Here is a 21880-nt window from a genome sequence, read left to right on the forward strand (position 1 = left end):
TCTGTAGTTCTCTTCCTCTATAAGGCTAATAAAGTGTATAGAAAAGGACATATACAGAGAAGACATGAGATTTGTGTGGAAAATATTTCAATAAAAGGGGAAGAGAGCTGACTTTTATTTGATGCAGCTGCTGGGTTATTCAAGGATATGACCCTCTGACTGCACTGTCATCGGATACCTTTGAAAGATCCCCAGGGTGAATGACAGAGTGGGTCAAGAATGACCGAGCTCAATTCCTTTTTTATTGTTTTTCATTGTAATCTTATTATCTGGTGCTGCCATGTGTCAAAGTGACATTGTTTGACAACTGCATCAAATACACAGAAACACAGGAGTGTGTAAGGAAAAATCTGTGCTTCATTCAAGCCTTTCAACCTGCTTTGGAGACTGCACAGACATTTTTAATTTCTCTTTCAGAAATTATCAGCGCAAATAACTAATCAGTGCAAATAACTAATAGCTTGAGTAGCCTTAATTAAACACCACACTGTACAATGTATGATTTATCAAGTAGCTGGATAGCTAGTACAATCATGGCTTGAAACAATGAATTCAGAGCTACAATAACTGAAAAATCTTGCTTTAATCTTTATTATTAGCCACTTCTTTGCCAGTGGGTATGGAATCTACTGGAAGAGTGGGAATATGGATTATTAACTCATTACAGACAGTTCTGAAAAGAGTGATTATGTTCTGGTAGGGGTTTTGCATTTTGGCCACATATTTAGGACTGAAGAATAAATAACAAAATCTGTTTAGTTGACATAATTTAATTTAAATTTATTTGCAATGGTCAACTTCCTATTTTCCTTCAGAACAGGATGGAAAACTCACAGATTGGTTGGGTTTCAGGAAGAGTTGTTATTTTAAGGGATCTGTCAGAAGGTGCTGTAGGGATGTGCCCAGAAATCCAATATGGAACATAAATTATTTACCTGCAACCACATAATCAGGGTCATGCCGAAAAAGGAACCCAACAAACAGCAAGGTGCTGTGAGAGGCACTGTCAACATTTCTGTTAATAAACTGTATCTCAATTTGTGCCCCAGCATGTGTGATGACTATTGTATTGCTGGAGGTGATATCTTTCAGATGAGTTGGAAAATGAGGTTCTGACTACATGGAGTCACTAATGATCCCATGCCAGCCTCTGTAAGAGCAGAAGATAACCCAGGTGTCCTGAAAGAGCTCTGTTTCAGATAATTACATTTTACTGGTCTAAATTTCCCCTGGGGTTTTAATTAGATATGATATTTCTAGACTATTGCACTAACTGTTGCGTAGTTTCACTGTTTATAGATAAGATACTATTTCAGGGACACATGAGTCTTTATTTTGGGGATAAACATTCTTAACATGAGATCAGTCCTGTTTTTACTGTTGAGTATATGTTTATTGACATTTTGAAGAATGGGATCAGAAGGACAGAAGGCCAGCAGAGCAGAATGAAAAGAGAAAAATACCAGTAAATTAAGATTTATTTTTTTTTTTTTCAACAAGCTAATAAAATTAAGCACATGAGGAATTAACAAATGTTGTCAGACCATGAAAAACAGAATGTATACCAGTGAGGATAAAATGTCTTAAACAGGCTACTAAACCACCAGGTGTAATTCTACTTGTATTTCTGTCTTAAATCCTGTGCAGACTACATGTAACACCATGGCAAAGACAAACAAATGAAAAAAAAAAAACACACAAACAAACAGAAAAAACAACAACAAAGAAACATAAAACGAACCAACCAAACAAAAAAACACACCAGCATCTCATATTTGCCTTCCTTGCAGACACATGACAGGATCCTAAGTGCAGGTTAGCCCAACCAAAAATATGACAAAAAAGGGATGAATCATGACTAATCTTATTAAACTTCAATTAGTACATGTGAAAAATGAGGTAGCATTTGCTTAAGTTCATGCTGAGAGGTGAAAGGTGCTCATGTGTGCAATTCCTCAGCTGTCATTTAAAATGGTGTTTATGGTTTGGAAAACCAGATAATGGTTTAGTCAGAACAAAACCAGCCAACTAAAGCAACAACAACAATGAACCCACAAGTAAACAATACAGTTATAGAAGAGACAAAGAGAAATCTAGATGCCACATTACTGTCACATTACATCCACATGAAATTAGACTGAGCAGCCGTTTATAGTGTGGCAATACAGAAAAAATAATTGAGAGTTGTATAAACAGACGTGTCATGTCCTTGATCAGGCTAAAGGAAAGTTTCTCTGGGTACTACTTTGCATCTGAAATGACACATATACACTGTTCTTGTCAATAACTGGGAAAAAAAATAAAGAAGGACAAAAACTTAATCAAGTTAGCAGCTGTTCATGGAAGGGGTTGGAAACAGCTCATGATTAAAGGTCTGAAATGACTGAATAATGAGGAATAATTAAAAGGCTAATTTATGACTAAACATTTAATTTTGGTGATGGAGGTCAATGGGTGTTTTGTCATTAACTGTGAAGGAATATGTATCAGTCTGCAGGAGAAGAATTTTTACTGTTATTTTTTACCATGACCTTATCACATATTGTTTTTACATTTATGAAAAAAAAAAAAAAAAGTTATTGTATGAGGGCTGTAATTGGAAGAAAATAGAGGACCTTCGTTCAAAAGAAAATCTTCCCAGTGGTCAGTTTCCCAGTTTCCTAGGAAAATCTAGACTCCCAGGTAATCAGTGTGGAAAAACTGCAGCAACCAGGGCACTAGGAGATGTGGAATGAAAGTGAAACTTGCAGCAGTGAAGTTGTCAAACATAATTGGTCTCCTCTATGATTATTTTATATGAGTTTCTGTGATTAATTCGGTATCAAGATTGATTGTTGCCCTGGAGACAACACAGTATCTTTGTTAGCTTTATGTTTGTTAGAAGAGCTTGTGTAACGTTAGGAATAACCATGTAGTGAAAGTCTTTCTTCCAGATTTAATTATTTATTGCAATTTCAGCAAGATGATTTTTCTTAAAACTGTTATTTTGCAGTAGTTCTTAGTATTTCTTTAATAGCATGCATTTAAGTACATCACATGATATGAAATGAAACAAATCCCATCCTCCGTATCCCAAAGTACTAGCTCATATGACTGTAAGGGCTCACATCTTCCTTGAAGATAGCACTTTTATTACAGAATTGAACTCAACAAGAGTTGAGCAACTTTTCCTGACTGGACTTACGTTGGGCATGAGTTTGGACAAGTTTACCTCTGGAGATCCCTCACAGTATTCATAAATGAATAATAAATGAAAAATAAGTGAAATAAATGGCAGTAAATGAAGTCCTTCCAATAGTTATAACATGCTAGTACATCAGTATATTCACCATTCAGGAAAACCAGTGAAAAGGACATATTTAATTGTTTTTCATGTCTTTACTACCTCTAGTTTCATTAAAAGAAAACATGAGACTGACTCTGTTTATATATTAGGCACTGCTATTTGTTTCCTCTGACAGAAAATAAATAAATAAATAAATAAATAAATAAATGAATTAATTAATAGCTTTCTCTGTTTTCATGTAAGACTTCATGCACTCCTTGTTAGCTATCTAACATATTTTCTTATAAAACTACCCTTAAGGTCCTTATTATTCATATGTTCCAAGGTGAGCAGAATTTAAGAAACTTTGTTGAACCACATCCTTAGTTTGTCAAACAACAGAGCCCATTAAGTTGATGAAATTAGAAAAGAATAATTAGGTAGTCAGGAGGAGAAAAATGGGCTGCAAATTTCACCAAGAGCAAAAGGTGTTTCACAGAGAAATAAATTGAAGTTCCTATTCTAAACATTGTTTAATAACTATGCTCTGTCCAACTGACCCTGAACTAATCTCTGCTAGTTCATAGAGCTTTTCTATTTAAATGCACAACAAATCATACATTGCTGAAAAAGAAGTACTGGGTTCTGGAAAAGATATTAAATCACATAAGGGATTTTCAGTTTTATCAAGAAGAGAAAACAAATGGACTACATTTTTGTAACCAACCAGGATACATTTCAGTTATATTATCTTCACAATCATTCATTCCATCTTCTTTTTTAGCACATATTTTAGTACACAATTTTAGTACACAAATTAGTTTTAACACACAAAAAAATTATCCTTGACTTCATTTATAACACTACCTGTGGCTTTCAGCTGGAAATCAGTGGTCCATTGCATTAGTCATTGTCCACCTCATAACAAATAGACTATCACAGTCAGATCTTTCACTCAAAAAAAAAAAATTGCAGACTTAAAAACTTCGCAATTGGAAATGCATAAGGACCTTAAGAGTGAAAAAAATTGGTATGACAAAAAAATACAGAAAAAAAAAAAACACACCTTTGGAGATAAAGTAGCGAAGGTCATATCAGTTTTATAATCTATGCATTTAGCAAATAAACCAGACTGCTGCAGCTCTTGAGTAATCCTTTAAATGTTAATTCATATTAATTGAGCTAAGAGAAAGCATGATATTATTTGTCAATAGAGCTAGAAGCATACTTACTGCTGTCCCTCCTTAATTCAAATTATTAAGGAATCTGATAAACCCAGCATAAAAATATCAAAATTGTGATAACTAAGGATAGGATAACTAAGGATAGTTTTTTTTATATTTTTTTTTTTTTTTTCCTTTTTTTTTTTTTTTTTTTTTTTCAGAGCAAAATGAATTTCTTCAGAAGTGAATAGAAAATTTCAGTGAAAGGGAAATGTACATATCTCTTACTTTCTGATTCAAATAAATGATAGTCTCCTACAGATAACACAGATTCAAGAAGGTTTATCTTGTAGTTCATGCAGTCTTTTGTTTTTCCATTAACAAAAATTGATAATTATGATTATCAACATCAAACTCTTGAAGTTATTTATGAATTCATTAGAGATAAAACCTTTCAAAGAAGCTTTTGAAGATCCAACTGCGCTGTTGAATTCGATAAGAATCTTCCTATTAAATTTAATAGCCCTTATCTCCTTTTCAGGGTGACAAGGTATTTAGCCTTGTGAAATTTTAATTCAAGTTGTCATGGGAAAGATATGGAATGAGTCTGAAAATCCTTGGTTTGGGGTATTCATTCTTACTGCTGTGAGCAGCTACATGAAAATTCCTAGAACTCCTCATGCAGCCATGTAGTCACACAGTTGTATACTCAGTTTCTGTGCAGTTAAGGTGGGAAAGGTTGTTTGAGAATCTCTACTTCAGTGTTACAGACTGTAGAACTTTACTGAGCTGCCGCGTGCCAGACCTAGTGTCTCAGCCAAGCTAAGGCAGATCCTATCACCTTGGTGCTCAGACTCTGCTATTAGCTACATAACTGAGGTTTGTTATCTCTACCAAGTGAGAAAGGGCACCATCCTGCTAACTTGCTCTCATGGATGCCAAAGCTAAAATTTTGGCTCATATCTCTCACTCCCGTATCCTCTAAAACTGGAAACAGGTAGATATTCTGTTATCCAAGCAGATAATCTTTAGCAGGCAGTCTCATTGGCTTCCTAGGGATCTGTTTTGGACATGCCTTGAGATATCTAATACTTACACCAGCATGGGCATTCATACGGTAGATGTTTTTTAGATGTTGTACCTGGAGGATACAAATCAGATGACATCATTTTACATTTTCTGTATTGAACCCTGGTAAACCAGAACATAAGTGTTTCTCATGCCCATTACACTGTTTTATAGAGATGAATCTCAGTGTCTTAATTGTACTGGAGGTATTTGTGTTTGTCTGCTATCATCCAGGTAAATGCTTTAATCTATAATTTACTGAATATTCTGATATTTAGATCTCTCGTTCCTTCCCTGTGAAAACTGCCTGAGATAAGTAGTAAACATTCATGTGTGTGAAGAGTGGCAGTGTAGCCAGGGAAAGTTTGTCTGTGTAACAAATCCAACTAGTCCTGTGGCCTTTAATTAAACCAGATAGGAAAGAAAACATCTGGCGTTTGATTCAAGTTCAGTAAATACTTAATATAAAACTATGAATTTCAGTATGTCCTAGATTCCTCTATTCTCCTGTAGTCATGGAATATTTATTTCTGTTAAACACAAGATTCTAGAGGCTTTTTAGGACAGGAAGTATCTCAAAATAATCTATGTATTAGACAAGCATTAGACATGCAGTTTAGGTGACCTGCTGACTGCTTGGTTAGGTGAAATGTCTACCTTCCTATCTGACAGATATATTCTGTATGGAAGGACAGGTTTATGGGTCTGTCTCCAAGGGAAACACACTGATTGTGAATCTAGAGATGAAAAAGCACGCGGGAGAGATTGTCGTCTAGGCATTTTGAGTTAGTTCATCCTAGCTCAGCTTGCCAGTGGATTCCACAACACAGCGGACACTAATTGCTGGAGGTTTTGGCATTGTTTTAGCTTTCTTGTCAGTCTGGACTTCATTACATCGTCTGAACTGAAGAGGCTCCTGCTCTCTGCCTTGGAGATCTTAGTCCAGTTTTGGTTTTGTCACGGTAAAGGTGCTCTGTGTACTTATATGAGCAAAACCTTGCAGGATCAAAGCTAAATATAATTGCAGAAGTGAGAACTACAAGAGAGTTTTATTTCTTTCTTTTGCTCTTTGTTTCACTTTCTTTCTTTTTCTTTTCCTTTTCCTTTTCCTTTTCCTTTTTCTTTTTCTTTCTTTTTTTCTTTTTCTTTTTCTTTTTCTTTTCCTTTTCCTTTTTCTTTTTCTTTTTCTTTTTTTTCTTTTTCTTTTTCTTTTTCTTTTTCTTTTTCTTTTTCTTTTTCTTTTTCTTTTTCTTTTTCTTTTTCTTTTTCTTTTTCTTTTTTTTTTCTTTTTCTTTTTCTTTTTCTTTTTCTTTTTTTCTTTTTCTTTTCCTTTTCCTTTTCCTTTTTCTTTTCTTTTTCTCTTTCTTTTTCTTTTTCTTTTTTTCTTTTTCTTTTCCTTTTCCTTTTCCTTTTCCTTTTCCTTTTCCTTTTCCTTTTCCTTTTCCTTTTTCTTTTCTTTTTCTCTTTCTTTTTCTTTTTCTTTTTCTTTTTCTTTTTCTTTTTCTTTTTCTTTTTCTTTTTCTTTTTCTTTTTCTTTTTCTTTTTCTTTTTCTTTTTCTTTTTCTTTTTTCTTTTTCTTTTCTTTTTCTTCTTCTTTCTTTTTAACCCCTACTTCCATGCTGTAAAAAACAAACATATACTACCTAGAACACACTGATTAAGAATGTGTTATAATGTATGTCACTGAAATGTATTTCACTTATAATCATTCTGGATCAGTACACTTATGGCTCAATGGGATTCTGTGCCAAGGCTCTTTTGATAAACTTAAGCACCAGGCTTTCTTATTGCAATCAGTCCCCTTATATTTAGAAGCCATAAGTGTAGTAGAATTATAAAAGACATCAGTGATGTAAACAGGAAAGAAATACATTGGACAAAGACTTGTAACAGGAGCCACATTTGTGTTTTTGTCTAAGAATGACCATTGTTAAAATTACACATGGAGCTACAGCTATCAAGGAGCTAGAATAATTTTCAGGATCAATAGCAGAGCAGACAACAGTTCTCAAACCATTACAAAACTGTTATGGTATATGAGATGTTATGAGACCTTGCAGCAGTATCCTTAATGAAAACTGGTAAAACTGTTTTTAGGCTGGGAGTGTTTTGTTTACTTAAATGAACTCCTGTGAATAGCAATATTTATGTGTTCATGAAAAAAAAAAAAAGGAGTATTTGGAGTAGTGACTGAAAGCATCAGAACTTTGCTGTGGAAGTGAAGTGAAAATGAGCCATGCATGGAGCTTGGCAGGGCTGTCTGTAGCAATCTGCTGAATTCCTGAATTCTGAATTCCTCCGGGTTCTATACTGCTTGCTTTGACTATAGGATCTGAACAGATCCTACAGCAACTGCAAAGTTACTACTGAGGAGTTGTTATTTTTAGGTTACAAACTTGGTTTGAATTAGGAGTCTTGGCTCACAATTATATTCATCTTATTTTACTTTTTTTTTGTTGTTTTGTATTGGTTTTTGGCCTTTTATTAATGAATTCTTCAATCGACTTCCATACCTTGTTTTGCCTTTGACAAAGAACCATGTCATTTTATATTTTATTGATTTTTATTTGTTTGTTTGTTTATATTTTTGTGGGAAGGTGGGATTTTATCTTTTATGGGTTTAATCACTATTTTTTTTTTCTTTCAAGCATGTTCCTGGAAAGGAGTGTTTAAATTTCTGACTAAAAACATTCAATGTTATTACTTCTCTACTTCTCTTGTTGCTATGTGGAACTATTGGTGTTCTCTATATGGCCAGAAATCAATGGACAGCTCTTTCAAATGTTCATTTCATGTTTCAAATATTCACAGGTTCAGTGTGAACATGTGAGTAATGTCTTTTTCTTTTCCTTCACATTGTTTTTATGTTGTTACTACTGCTACTACAAATTGAAGATTATTTTTTTTTTTCAGTATGCAGCAGAAACTGTTTATTTTGATATTTTCATAATATCCATTAAAGTTAGTTTGCAAGTACTGAAGGGACGTAAATTTCCCATACTGCAATGTGCTAGCTTCTTCCAGCCTTCTTTCAGTATTGCAAGTGCCATAGTAACTTATGAGATCATGACCTTCACAAGACTAACCCCCCCAAATAAAAAAAAAAAAATATATATATATATAAATAATTTAAAATGTACTTTCTATATGATACTGAGCTTTCCATTGTCTACAGATGCTACTGCAACATCAGTCATTTTCCTTCACAGAGTGATAAGCTGTATTAACTGACACAGTCATACCTAGTAACACAGACAAAAGGACAATGTGGGTGGAAAGTTTACAATTCATTTACTCTCACAAATTCACTGAAGTATTTGTGACTAAATAATTCATATTAAAATATCAAGAGGGAAGGAAAAAGAGGGGGAGAAACTAATAACATTAAAGTCTCATAAAGAGACAGATATAACAGTCACAATGCTAATTATCCATACTATCACTGCAATTCTCAAAAGGCTGATTTGGTCTGAGTAGAGTACAAATATATGAGTTCTCAAATTGCATTTGATTTGATTTGCTTCTCATAAGTATTGCCATTTTTATCAGCAGTAATTTATCAGCAGTAATAAAAAGAGTAAGCGTACACATAAAAATATATGTTTTTGTGTATTTAGAAAAAAAATACAGCTCTCCAAAGAAAAGACATACAATACTCAAGATTTCTTGTGTAGCCAGCACAAATCAGGGAGTCTTAATCATCCTGTTGATGACTTTATATCTGCTTATTTTCTGCTACAGTCTGTGCTTATGGCATTAGCTCTGGACAAATATGAAGTAATTCAGTTTGGCCCAGCTTGTGACGCAAAAGGTTTAAGGGCACTTATGTTACATTTAATCTGGAAAGATCTCACAGGTGGAGAGCTGGTATTCAAGGATCAAACTTCTTTTAACTTGGATGTGTAACCAAGCCCTCTTCAGACCAGACTGATGTTTGCATCAGGAGAAAATAATGTATCCTCCTTCTTTTGCCCTGTCCTAGCACTGTTTGGTTTAAAGGCTACATCTACTCTGAAGATGAGCTGGGCTGATCAGGCAAGACTATATTTTACAAAATTCCAGCTTTATTCACTGAGAGGTAAAAAGACTTGTAGGGAAGACTTGAGGGAAGAAAACTAGGAGAGATTTCAGTCTAAAGATCTGGTTTCTGTTCCTAACAGAAACAAAATTTCTGTGGATTTACTTAAAATTTTAAACCAAGCAAAGCTAGCTATTACAAAGACACTCCTACTCTTCCAGGCACCTGGTCTGATATTCTGAGTCTATGTTGGTAGTGTACTCCCAGTTGCATGGTGATTGGAATAGCTCTCTGAAAAGAAGTCATACTGCAAAAAGTCTACCTGAAAAAAAAAAAAAAAAAGTTTATTTGAAAAATAAATGTAAATAGGAAAGCAAAAATTGATATGTTTCTTCACTTCTCATTAAAATCCCTAAGCTCTAACATTCATCTGTAAAAAGAGAGGGATAAAAGTACCTCACTGACACACAGACATGCTCAAAGCACATCTTGCATCACTGTAACTTCTAGGGCCTTGAATAAGGAGAACATAAAGGCGGTGAACAACAACTAGATGATACATATTTTCTGAGTAGAGCATACTGGAGGAAGTGTGAAAAATGTCGCACACAGAAACACAGAATGGCTGAGGTTGGACAGCTGGAGGTCATTGGATCCAATCCCGTTTATCAAGATAAAAAAAAAAAGAAAAAAGTCTTTCATTGTGTTCTTTACGTTGGACATAGAAGGACATAGAAACTGGGCAAATGAGTTAAGGAAACCAGAGATAATAGTATGTGAGATGTTTGTTGTCACTGTGCTTTGTTTTGTTTTGTTTTGTTTTGAGAAAGGGGTTACAATGTGACAGACACAATACAAATTATCAGTACATTATCTGATGACTAATTGCTAAAGATATCCTGCAGGGTTTGTGAAAGGCAAGATGTTTCCAGGCTTATGACTAGAAGTTGCTGACCTTCTGATTTCACTATCATGGTCTCAGCCAGACAAAAAAAAAAAAAAAAAAAGGGAAAATAAATATTTGGATTTATGTATTCTGGCAAAAGATTTCAAGGCTTGCCATCCTGACATACTTAACTACCCTTTACGCTCAACTCTTTGGAGTATTGGGAATAACCAAATATCAGTGCTAAAGTTCTGTTTGGAGAACCACAGCTGAAATAATAAAATGTTAGACACATATGAAAAGCCAACAAACCAGCACCACATCTCCCCAGTGTAAATACAAACAAACACCCTGAAACCTTCCTGCCTGTACTTGGATGGAGAAGCCATGATTTTATTTGCAATATACAAATTACAGAAAATCCAGCTGATGTGGCTCAGACATAAGACACTGAATTGCAAGTGAACTGGTAACTCTATACAGGAAAGGAACATGAACAAAACTTATTTGGGAAATTACATTTAGATTGAGCAAGTTAGTTTTTTAGAGATGCCACCGACCTTATTCTTCATGACTTTGGCTGTTGTGTTTGTACCTGCACAGTTCCTTCTCAGTGTACTTATATTTTCTATATTCCTAGTAAAAAGAAGTAATTACAGTAAATGTTTCTAAATAATACAGAACTGTCCAACAAAACAAGAACAAATTATTGCTCTGAATTCCAAACCCCAGGTCACTGCTATTATTAAAGAAGACTGATTATTTCTATTAAACTTTCTTTTAGTTTGTAAGATTTAAATTTGTTTGCATGACACTCTTGACTCCCTAAGGTAAAAATGCTGTTAATGTTTACTTTGCAATTATATAAAAAGAGGCCATTTATGTGTATAAATGGAAAGCAATATATCTAACTGGTCACTGCTCTGGATCAATATACTGTATGAATATGAAAATGAAAATATTTTCCAAAAATAAGGGTTGAATCAAGAATAAAAATGGTGTGTTTAGTGTAAATATAACTCTTAGAACAACTGCACTGTTAAAGAGAGTCATCACTCTTCTTAAATATCTTCATAGATGTAATTAACTAATGACTGAATGCAGAGCTTTTTAGGATACAGTTCAGTCATGCTTTTAAGAATTTTCATGGATTCCATCTTTAAAATCTAATTATATTTTATACTGAAAGGTACTTCCTTCTCTTAGTCATTCCCTGTTGTAACTGAATAGAGTTATATTCAAACCCCCTCTGTATGCACAGGAATTCCAAATATGGTCAAAAGTTTATAACTTTCTGAAGTAGGAAAGAGGTGTCACTGCTACATCTGGGACCTCAATGGTAGAGGCACATGTTTTAAAAATATTCAAATCTATTGCATTTAGCTCAGACACTCAGTAGTGTATCTAACTAGACCTGAAACATATTACTATAAATGACTACAACCAGGATATCAGCTTTTGGCAGAAGTGTTTGGCTCTTATCTATCTGTTAAGACTCATTGAGGAATATGTGACAGGAGAAGAAAGGAGTAGGAGTATTCATGAAAGAACACACTCTTCCTGAATCCCATAGAAATCAGTCTGTGCCCTATTTCATAGTGAATGTATAAGACATACATCTTGTTCACACTTCTCCATTTACTGATATTTTGAGTCCAGGTGTAGTAGTTGTCTCTGACCAGACTAAATGGTAAATGGTGAACAAATTCTCAGTGTCAATAAATATTTTCCCTTATTTGCTGTAAATTTACCAGTATGTTTTGTTATAATGCCAAATTGCCCTCTTTACAGGACTGTAAACTGTGGATGAGATGATTTCTTTGAATTCTTCTCTGAGACATTATAAACACTTTGGTCTGGTCTCCTAGATCTTATTTTCAAACTTGACAGAGTAAAGGCTTTATTATTGAACTGCTTTGGCTTCTTGAAATCCCAGGCAAATATTTCTTATAATGATGTGGATAAGAGGAGAAAAAAAAATGATAATGGTGTTCTGTGCATACCTTTACTCTCAATAATTCTATTAAATTTAATTTTATAGAGTTATACATCAGTTAAATGAAAGAAAATATACCCACAAAAAACATAAAGCGTTCTGTTGTCTTGGAAACTTACTATACTTAGTAACTACAAGGTATCTTTTCCATGGTGCTTTTTAAATGTAAGCAATTTATTGCCATAACATTGTTTTTTCTTTCTTCAAATTAAACATTTTCTCTGGTAAGAATTCATGTGTGTACAATATGTTTTGGGGAATAAACAATTGAATTTTCCTGGGCAATTAACAGGGCTTTGTACTTGGTCAGAACAAACCTAGATACATCCTAATACATCCAGATTAATTAGTCAATTTACAATAATCTTTCAGTTTGCCTTTCCAAATTGCAATAAGGTAAAAATCAGATTTTATATTCTGCTTTTGTTCATCAAAACAAATATGTTTGGAACCTTATTGACTATTGCCCATTTTCTAAAATATCTGTGTGAAAAGAAGGAACTGGCCCAATAACTTGTCAATACCTGCAATTCTGAAAATAGTTTTGGTTTTAATTAGAGATTCTTCATCACGTGATTTGCCTTTCCGCAGCTTTGTCACTGAAACAATCATTTTAACCCAGATTTGTGAGGAGACCTAGGCGTGAAAATCCTGTTGCATTTTAGGAGGACATTTGTTTCCAAGGTTGCCTGAATTCTCTATGGTGTGAATGAAGAAGATGGTGTGGCCAAGGATAGGATAAACAGAAGTTAACATTCTGCTTCAGGGATGTCTTCTGCTTTTTGCTTTAGAGCTAATAAATATAACACAAAGATAACATTTTAGATTCTGTTCCTTCTGAGGTATTCTTTCTTGGACTAGATATGCCTCCACTTCACACTTGGGTGCTTAATTCTCTCCTTACAAAATCTAAGAACATGTGCTCTACAAAGAATGATGGATTCTGGTCTCATTTCTCTTAGGCAATACATGCCAATGACACACAGTCAAAGTGAAAACTTCAGGATTTTCTAGTTGTCAAAAAATTGCATTTAATGATTACTGAGTTTAGCAAACATTCTATAATGCCATATGCTATGTGTATATTCAAATTTTGTTAGTACTGTCAACTATGATTATTTCTATACAAAATGTTATGTGGCTTTAGAACAAACAAACTTCTGAATCTTGGCTCTTTCATTCTGGGAGGCAGAATGTTCGTTAGAGGTTGGAAGGTATTTTCTTCATTTCTATGGCCATTGTGAGACTGTAAAATTAACCAGGACAAGCAACTTTGCTTTGATTTGCTCTCTTTCCCAGAAAGTAACCAATATATAGCAACCAGATAACCAATGTCTCCTCTCAAAATTCTTTGAATTTTACTGGTCTAAACCCTGATATATATTCCAGTTGTAGAATATTCGTAATTATGTCTTTTTTCTTAGGAACAACGTGCATGCATAATCACAACTACTATAATCACAAATATAGTAGTTACCCTAAGTGAGGTGCTAGATTGTATGTAGAATTCAGTCTCATCTGCAATTCTATGGTTTAACTGTTAGGCAGAAGGACATGTATAGAAGGTGTGTGCTTGAGAAAAAGAGAAATAAATGTATATAAAGAGAAATAAAGAGTAACTTACAGTGACTCAAACCTTGAATCTATGCTTATTCAGATAGATTTGAAATGTTCACTTTATTTCTTCTTCCTTGAGGTTTTCTGTTAGGCAAACAATTAAATCATATGCCTATACATTAAGATTGGTTTTCTCACAGATTAAATCTTGCCCTGAGTGAAAACTTTATTGAGAGTCAATATCAGTGCCTGCCCAGTTACTCCTAAATTCAATAAGTCCTGGTCTGTCAATATCTTCCTATCCTGCTTTTCACTCTGGATAATTACACACTCTCCCTGAGGAATCCCCCAGCCAGCATCTCTATACGACTGTATTTTTGTATTTTAGCATTCAGAATATCTAAAATGTAATATCTTGCATTTTAGAACTGACTTTTAAAGAACATCCTGAGGGATGAAGTAATATTGAATAGCAGACATAAAGCTAGGTGTACAAGTAGTCAGCTCTGTAATGTTACTATCTTCACTACATAGAATTCACACAACAACCTTGTCATAATGAATTCATTCTGGAAAGTCTTCATTTTAAGGGTTTCTTCTAACTGGATGTGCATATGTTTGTATCCTTTTCTAAATAAAATGTGAAATGTCACTCTGGATAACTAATTAAGGACCTGAGAAATTTTGAATTTGTCACGATTCATAATAAATAAACTCTACTTTAGTTGCAGCAAAAAATATGTGGTACACAACAGGTATGTTTCAGAGCCAGCAACACAGATACTATTTTCAGGGAAGGAACTGTACCAGTCAACAAATTCAGTTTTCTGTTATCACAGACCACCACGTCTTTTCACACAGAATCACAGAATTTCTAGGTTGGAAGAGACCTCAAGATCATCGAGTCCAACCTCTGACCTAACACTAACAGTCCCCACTAAACCATATCCCTAAGCTCTACATCTAAACGACTTTTAAAAACTTTTATTCATATTCATAAATTAAACTAATTTTATGTTATAAGGAAAGGATATTTTCCTGTCTTCACTACTGTAAAAATGGATCCTTGTTTTAATGGCTAAGCCTTCTATTTATTTTATTTTATTTTATTTTATTTTATTTTATTTTATTTTATTTTATTTTATTTTATTTTATTTTATTTTATTTTATAATCTTATATTGAAGCTGTTGATTGCTGTAGGAGAGGCAAGCATTTCATGTCTTAAAATATATGAGATATATAATCCACCCCCTGATTAATTATGATTTCTAGTGTCTGACAATCAGAAGTTTTTTTCCTCCTACTCTGAATATGAGAGTCTGTCACAAAAAAAAGCCAGTAACAATAGTGTTTCAAAGACATTCAGAACATTGGAAAACATTTGCAATTTCAGAGGTTTGAGTTTCTTCCAGTTTTTGTCATTAAAATTATAGAAAGCCATTGTTTCTGCTCGGCAGTCCCCACCAGGAGGAGAAGTCAAATTGGAGACCACCATGGGATCAGCTACAGCACATTTCATTTCAATGTAAGGGAGCATTTATACAGGATGTATAATATAATGTAATATAATGTAAGGTAATTGGAAAAATGAATCATATGTGGATAAGTTGTTTGTACTGGTCATCTAATGTCTACCTTCAGTTGGAAGGGGAATGTACTATATTGAATTAGAGCTGGCCCTATCTTTTGTGACCACTAGTAGTGTTTTAGAAGTGTCTGTTTAAAGCTGAGATCAGTTCTGACAGACCTAAAGGTCAGTTGCACGAGGAGCACATGTTCACATTGTAAAGCACTGTGTAAGTGAAAAGAAAGTTAAATTCTCCATTACTGAGTGCAGTTCATATACCTGGTAAGTATTATGCACCTATTCTTCTAAGTGAAGCTCTTATATTTAGCACCCTTGACAACAGATCGTAAAATACTGACATAATTTGGTTTGGAGAAGTAATTGTTATTTATAATATGTTGATTTTAACGCCAAAAGGGTGTTGAGAATGTTTCAAAAGGAGGAATTTAAAATTGCATGCATTCTTGCTTTAAGATGAATTTGAATTTATTTTAGATCATACCTGAAAAAGTGGGTTTTGAGTATCTCATTCAACGAGAAAGTAATTTTGCCTGCAGATTTTTTTGATTCTTGAAGTGTGGGACTATGTATGCATGTGACAGATTTCCAAATCCATTGACAACAAACTTTTGTTATAGCAGTTTGCATGAATACAATCTCATCTTTTTACCTTAACAGCTGATTTTTATTTTTATATTTTAATAAAGCTAAGTAACTTCTTTTAAAGACAACTGCTCTTGGCTAAGAAAAAAAAAAAAAAGTCATTATCAGGTTATATCAATCTAGGCATTCATGCTTTCAAAACATTGTCCTTGATTGAAAACTAGATGAATTATAATCACAGGAGAAAATGGTTGCTTATATGACTCTTTTGACCTTTATGGTAAGTTAATGTGAGATCTTTATAGTTTAAATCATTTATCTCATTTTAAGTGACTGACACCTCTATCGACTCCTATCCACAGTCAGTGTCATCTTGATAGACAAGTGTTTCCCTAGCAATTCATATACATAATTATGCACTATAGCTGTGGCATAAAGGTTAATTTGAGAGTGTTTATATGAAAGATTTCTTTTTGAATGCATCATCACTGTCTAGAAATATTATGCATTTTATGCCAGTCTCCCTACTATTTAGTGAAGTTTTCATTCAAAAGGAAGCAAAGTATAGTATGTGTAAGTATACCAAGTACAAAGGACTACTTTATGTGTCTTATATTTCATTATTTTTTGACATATAATATACATTAATTGATTCATGAATTTTGAATGAAGCATCAACATGAAAGTTTTAATAAATTAAAATGAAAGGACTAGATTATAAGGTAACCAACAAACTGTATCCTTTGCCAGCTTTATTTCTGTGAACAGCATGTCCTGTTCTGGAAATCTCTGCTTCAGGGAAGGATTCCCAGGAGCAATCCTAGCCAGAAAATGCTTTGACAATGAAAGATTTCTGAGAATTGGGGTGAAGTGAAGACATTTGATAGATGAGTATGAGCCTCTGACATAATCCACAGGGGATATAGTCTCATACAGAGGAGAGAGTTAAAGTTATGGGGACAGTTCTCATTGCTCCATTACAAGAGCAGACATGACTGGGAAAACTGTACCCTTAAATTTTCCTAGAAAATGGAAAGAGATGACAAATTCTCTTCTTCTCCTTTCTAGTACATATGTTGTTTTCTTTCCCCAGTTGCTGGTCAGCTGGGCTTTGGGCCAAAGTATTTCTTGTCTGTAAGATGCTGTTATTTAGTTTGTTTTTAACATTGTCATGGCTCACTGCATGAAGAAGATAGTATTTTCAGCCTTTTATGATTGAACTTTTCTTTTTTGGAGTGCATCCAGTTGGAATGTAGAAGACAGAAAGATAGCTGAATAATTTATTAAGGCAATAGTGCCTGGTTAGATTTTAATCATTATTATTGAAGGAGAGATCAATAAATCTGTGCTTTTACTCAGGATTTTGTTCTTTTCCTTAGGGAACCTGTCCTTCATTCAAAAACTATTGTGTCATATGCTTTATGAGTTAAAATGGAGACATAATAAGAAATGACTTTTATTGCAATCTACCTATGAAATAATGCTGAAAGAGATCAATAGAACAATGAATAAAAAGTAAAGATCCATAAGGATGATTGATGTCAGCTCACTCCTGTCTTTTCTTCTGCTATATAACTTAGGCTAGGAGAAGTGGTTCACTGTGAAGGTGAATATTGTCCCCAGTCTTTCTCCTTCTCTTTTCACTCCCTCTCCACTCCCACTCCAGTTCTGTCAATCTAAAATGAAATTTAAACTGCAATCCAATTTCAAGCTTTACTGTTCATAGGAAGGAGGTTATAGGGTGGAAAGTTGGATTGATCAGATTTAGGCATTCTTCTTATAGTATGCAGTTTCATCTGTGTCTTCTAATACAACTTAGATATGAAGTACAAATAGAAATTTGAGTACTGATTGTAGGGTAAGTTTACTATTATAACAGATACTTGTTCCTCTTGTACCCCAGTTCTCCTTTTTTACGTAGTGACAGTGGTTGTGCCTTTTTACTAGCTGCTATTTCTTTGGTCCATTCAAACCTTCCAAATGTTTTGTTTTGTTTTGTTTTGTTTTTATAATTATTTACTTTTCGGGGCAACACTCTTCAATGAGGTTTCTTCTTCCCTCTTGGGAAGATCTATAAATCCTACTACAATGCAAGGTATTAAAAATCATTTTTGGAATCTGAATGCTTTGGGGGCATTGTGATTAGAGTTTTAAATCCCTTGATTAAGTCCATAGCCATCTGACTTGGAACTATATTTGAAAATTCATTTTCTTTCCCCTTCTCCCCTTTCTCATTACAGAATTTTATGAGAATACCCGTTATTGCAGAAATACATGTATGAAAATACCTATCAGCAAATGATAAAGTTAGAGACATTGCAGGTTAGAAATGCAAGAGGTTTGGGGATGCTTGTCTAGACTCCCAACACTCCTTTTAAGTGATTCTTTTAATTTTCCTTCTTATTATGAGTGGATTCCTATTATTGCTTTTGGGTGACAAGATTTTCACCAAATTATTGAATGGCATGTTAAGATCCATTGAGAGGAAGAAAGAATATAGAACTACAGTAAGATAAACAGGCTTGTTGATGCATTACTACCATAGCTCTTCAATAATTACCCATATGTTCGGAAGGGTTTAGAATGTGCCTGTCATTCCCGTGCTAATTATGGACTGTTGCAAACCTCATTTTTCATTACTGGGATCATGCCATGTTTATGGGGTTTGATGAGTTGTTTGTTCTGGGTTGATGCACTGCAGTTTTGTTGGAAGTTTCACATTTGAATTGCAAATGGATTGGGGGTTGTAATTTTTTATTATTTATTTATTTATTATTTTTTTAACCTAGCATACATTTCAGGTAGGGCAAAATCTTACTGAAAGAAACTGAGCTCAGTAGTTAAGAAAATAATCTCTTATCTGAAAATATTCGTTTCTGAATGAAAGAAGCAGAATGCTTGGACTTTTACACATTACAATTGTTTTTAAATTGAAAACAAATTGTTTGTTCCCCCATCCTCCATGTGCACTCTTCTTCCCCCTCAAAGCTAGGAGAACTCCATTGCTACCAAAATCAACTTTTCCATTGAGTTTCCTAAACATTTAAGGAATTTGGAAACTCTGGTCCCGCTAAAATTAATTTGACCAGATGGCCATATCCTAGAAATAATTTATAAAATTATAGTTTGAATAGCCCTTTTCAATTGCATGTGACTACACATATGTCCCACACCATATATAATATATATATATATACATATATAATATGTATACATACATACATACATACATCATGGTTGGAAGCAGAAATGCTGAGGTACTAACAGGTCAACTCCTGTTCTTACCTCTGTGTGGTGGTTTTACCGTGCTGGGCAGCTAAACCCCACAATCGCTCTCTCACTCCCCCTCCTTTAGATGAGGAGGGGGAGAAGTAAAGCAAAGAACAACTCACGGGTTGAGATAAGGATAATTTAATTAAAGGGAAATAATTATAATAATTAAATAAAGACTACCATGAACTAAACAATTTAACTAAGGGGAAGTAAAAGGGAAAAGGGGAAAAAGGGAGGAAAACAAACAAACAAAATAAATGAAAGCTATATGGAAGTGCAGAGGAAAGAAATTACTCTCTACTTCCCACAAATGAGCGATGATTGACCACGTCCTTGAAGCAAGGCCTCAACGCACGCAGCCGGTGTTCGAGAGGAGGACCGACGTCTTCTCAACGAGAGCCCACCCCTCCCCTCTTCTTCCTGTTTCCACCTTTTATTGCTGAGTGTGACACCACATGGTATGGAATATCCCTTTGATTGGTTTAGGTCAGCTGCCCTAGTGATGTTTCTCTCCTCACTTTTTGCCCACCCCCTAGGAGGGTTAGAGAAAGGCCCAATGTTGTGCCACTGCTGCTCAGCAGTAGACACAACACTGGTGTGATAACACTGCTGTTCCAGCTACAAGTACAGAGTACGGCACTGAATGGGCTGCTGCCGGGAAAGTTAACATTCCAGCCAGACCCAGTACACTCTGCCATCAGAGTGGTTCCAAAGAGGTGATTTTCAATAGGTGCTTTTCATAAATATAAATAAATAAATATATATGTATAAAATAAGTTATCCAATGACATTCTGTTACATGTTAAAGACATAAAGTTTATTCTGAACATTCTATGTACTTATATAGAATATCATAGAATCATAGAATCATAGAATATCCTGAGTTGGAAGGGACCCTTAAGGATCATCAAGTCCAACTCTTGACACCGCACAGGTCTACCCAAAAGTTCAGACCATGTGCCTAAGTGCACAGTCCAATCTCTTCTTAAATTCAGACAGGCTCGGTGCAGTGACCACTTCCCTGGGGAGCCTGTTCCAGTGTGCAACCGCCCTCTCTGTGAAGAACCCCCTCCTGATGTCAAGCCTAAATTTCCCCTGCCTCAGCTTAACCCCGTTCCCGCGGGTCCTGTCACTGGTGTTAATGGAGAAAAGGTCTCCTGCCTCTCGACACCCCCTTACGAGGAAGTTGTAGACTTACATATATATATGTATGTATACACATGCACACACAAATATGTTGAAGGCTTCTGTTGAAGAATAATTCTGGTAAAATAAACCATTAAATAAGCTGATCAGATTTCCTATTCTACATTTAGAGTGGATTTCCTCCATACCTTGAAAGAAAACCTGTCCTTATTTTCTGGAAATAGGAGTAATACATGTTTTTGGTGAACATGAGGTCACAATTTCCCTACAAACTAAGAGGCTGATGCATGCTTTATAGTTCCAAATCTGTAATAATTTATGTTTTGTCCGCACTGTAGTTTGTGTCCTGCTGCATCTTCTAATAGACTTTGAATAGTGAAGTCCATGGGTGATAACAACAAAGCTTTACATTGAAGTCAGTGTCCTGTAGTGAGACTCACATAAAGAAAGGGCTACAGGAATATAACTTCTCCTGGGTAGCTGAGAACTTGCAAATGATAACAGAGCTCGTACATCTCCACTTTATTCCCCAGTGCCCAGTGCTGCCATGTAGCATCCCATGCACTGGGTTGCAGAAATATGAAGTTTGGATTCCCATGTAAAATTTCACCTGGTATGTCTCCTGACTCCCATGGTGTTAAAATTTTAATCTATTAGCTTATTCCCTACTCCCAGCCCTAGAAAATAGGCTAAAAGTTATGCACATCATATTTGCCTAACTTCACAGGATTATAAAATGAGGATAGTGATCTTGTCCTGTCCATTTAGACAGTGATCTTCTCTTTCTATAGATTATTATTATTAATTTTTTTTTTTTTTTTTTTTTTTGTATTGGATGTAGAACAGTTAAGTACCCACTGAATAAATATCACTGAATGCCAATAATAGTCATGCATTTAACTCCCACTCCTGGCTTTGAACATTTTTTTCAGTTAAATAGCAGTAGTAAATACAGACATAAAAAGGCTTATCAAGAACTCTCCAGTACACTTAATCCAAATGATAGCAATTAAACTCTCTATTGTGTGTTAAAGACATCCTGATTCAGATTAAAAATAAATGAAAATGAAACCCAAGGAAAAAAAAAATACATAAAAGTTTGTCCAACTTAAGATTGTCTTTAAAACAAAGCTTCTAAACTGGTATTGAAATGAAAATTTATTTTATTTTATTTTATTTTATTTTATTTTATTTTATTTTATTTTATTTATTTTATTTTATTTTATTATTGTTGTTGTTATTATTATTTCAGTTTCTGGGCAGGACAAAAAATGAAAATAACTTGGTAGGAGATGATGTTCTTGTTCAGCTTACAGCTGTGACTAAATCATAAAAAC

Source organism: Aythya fuligula, chromosome 1 (genome assembly GCF_009819795.1).
Source record: "Aythya fuligula isolate bAytFul2 chromosome 1, bAytFul2.pri, whole genome shotgun sequence".
Classification (NCBI taxonomy): Eukaryota; Metazoa; Chordata; class Aves; order Anseriformes; family Anatidae; genus Aythya; species Aythya fuligula.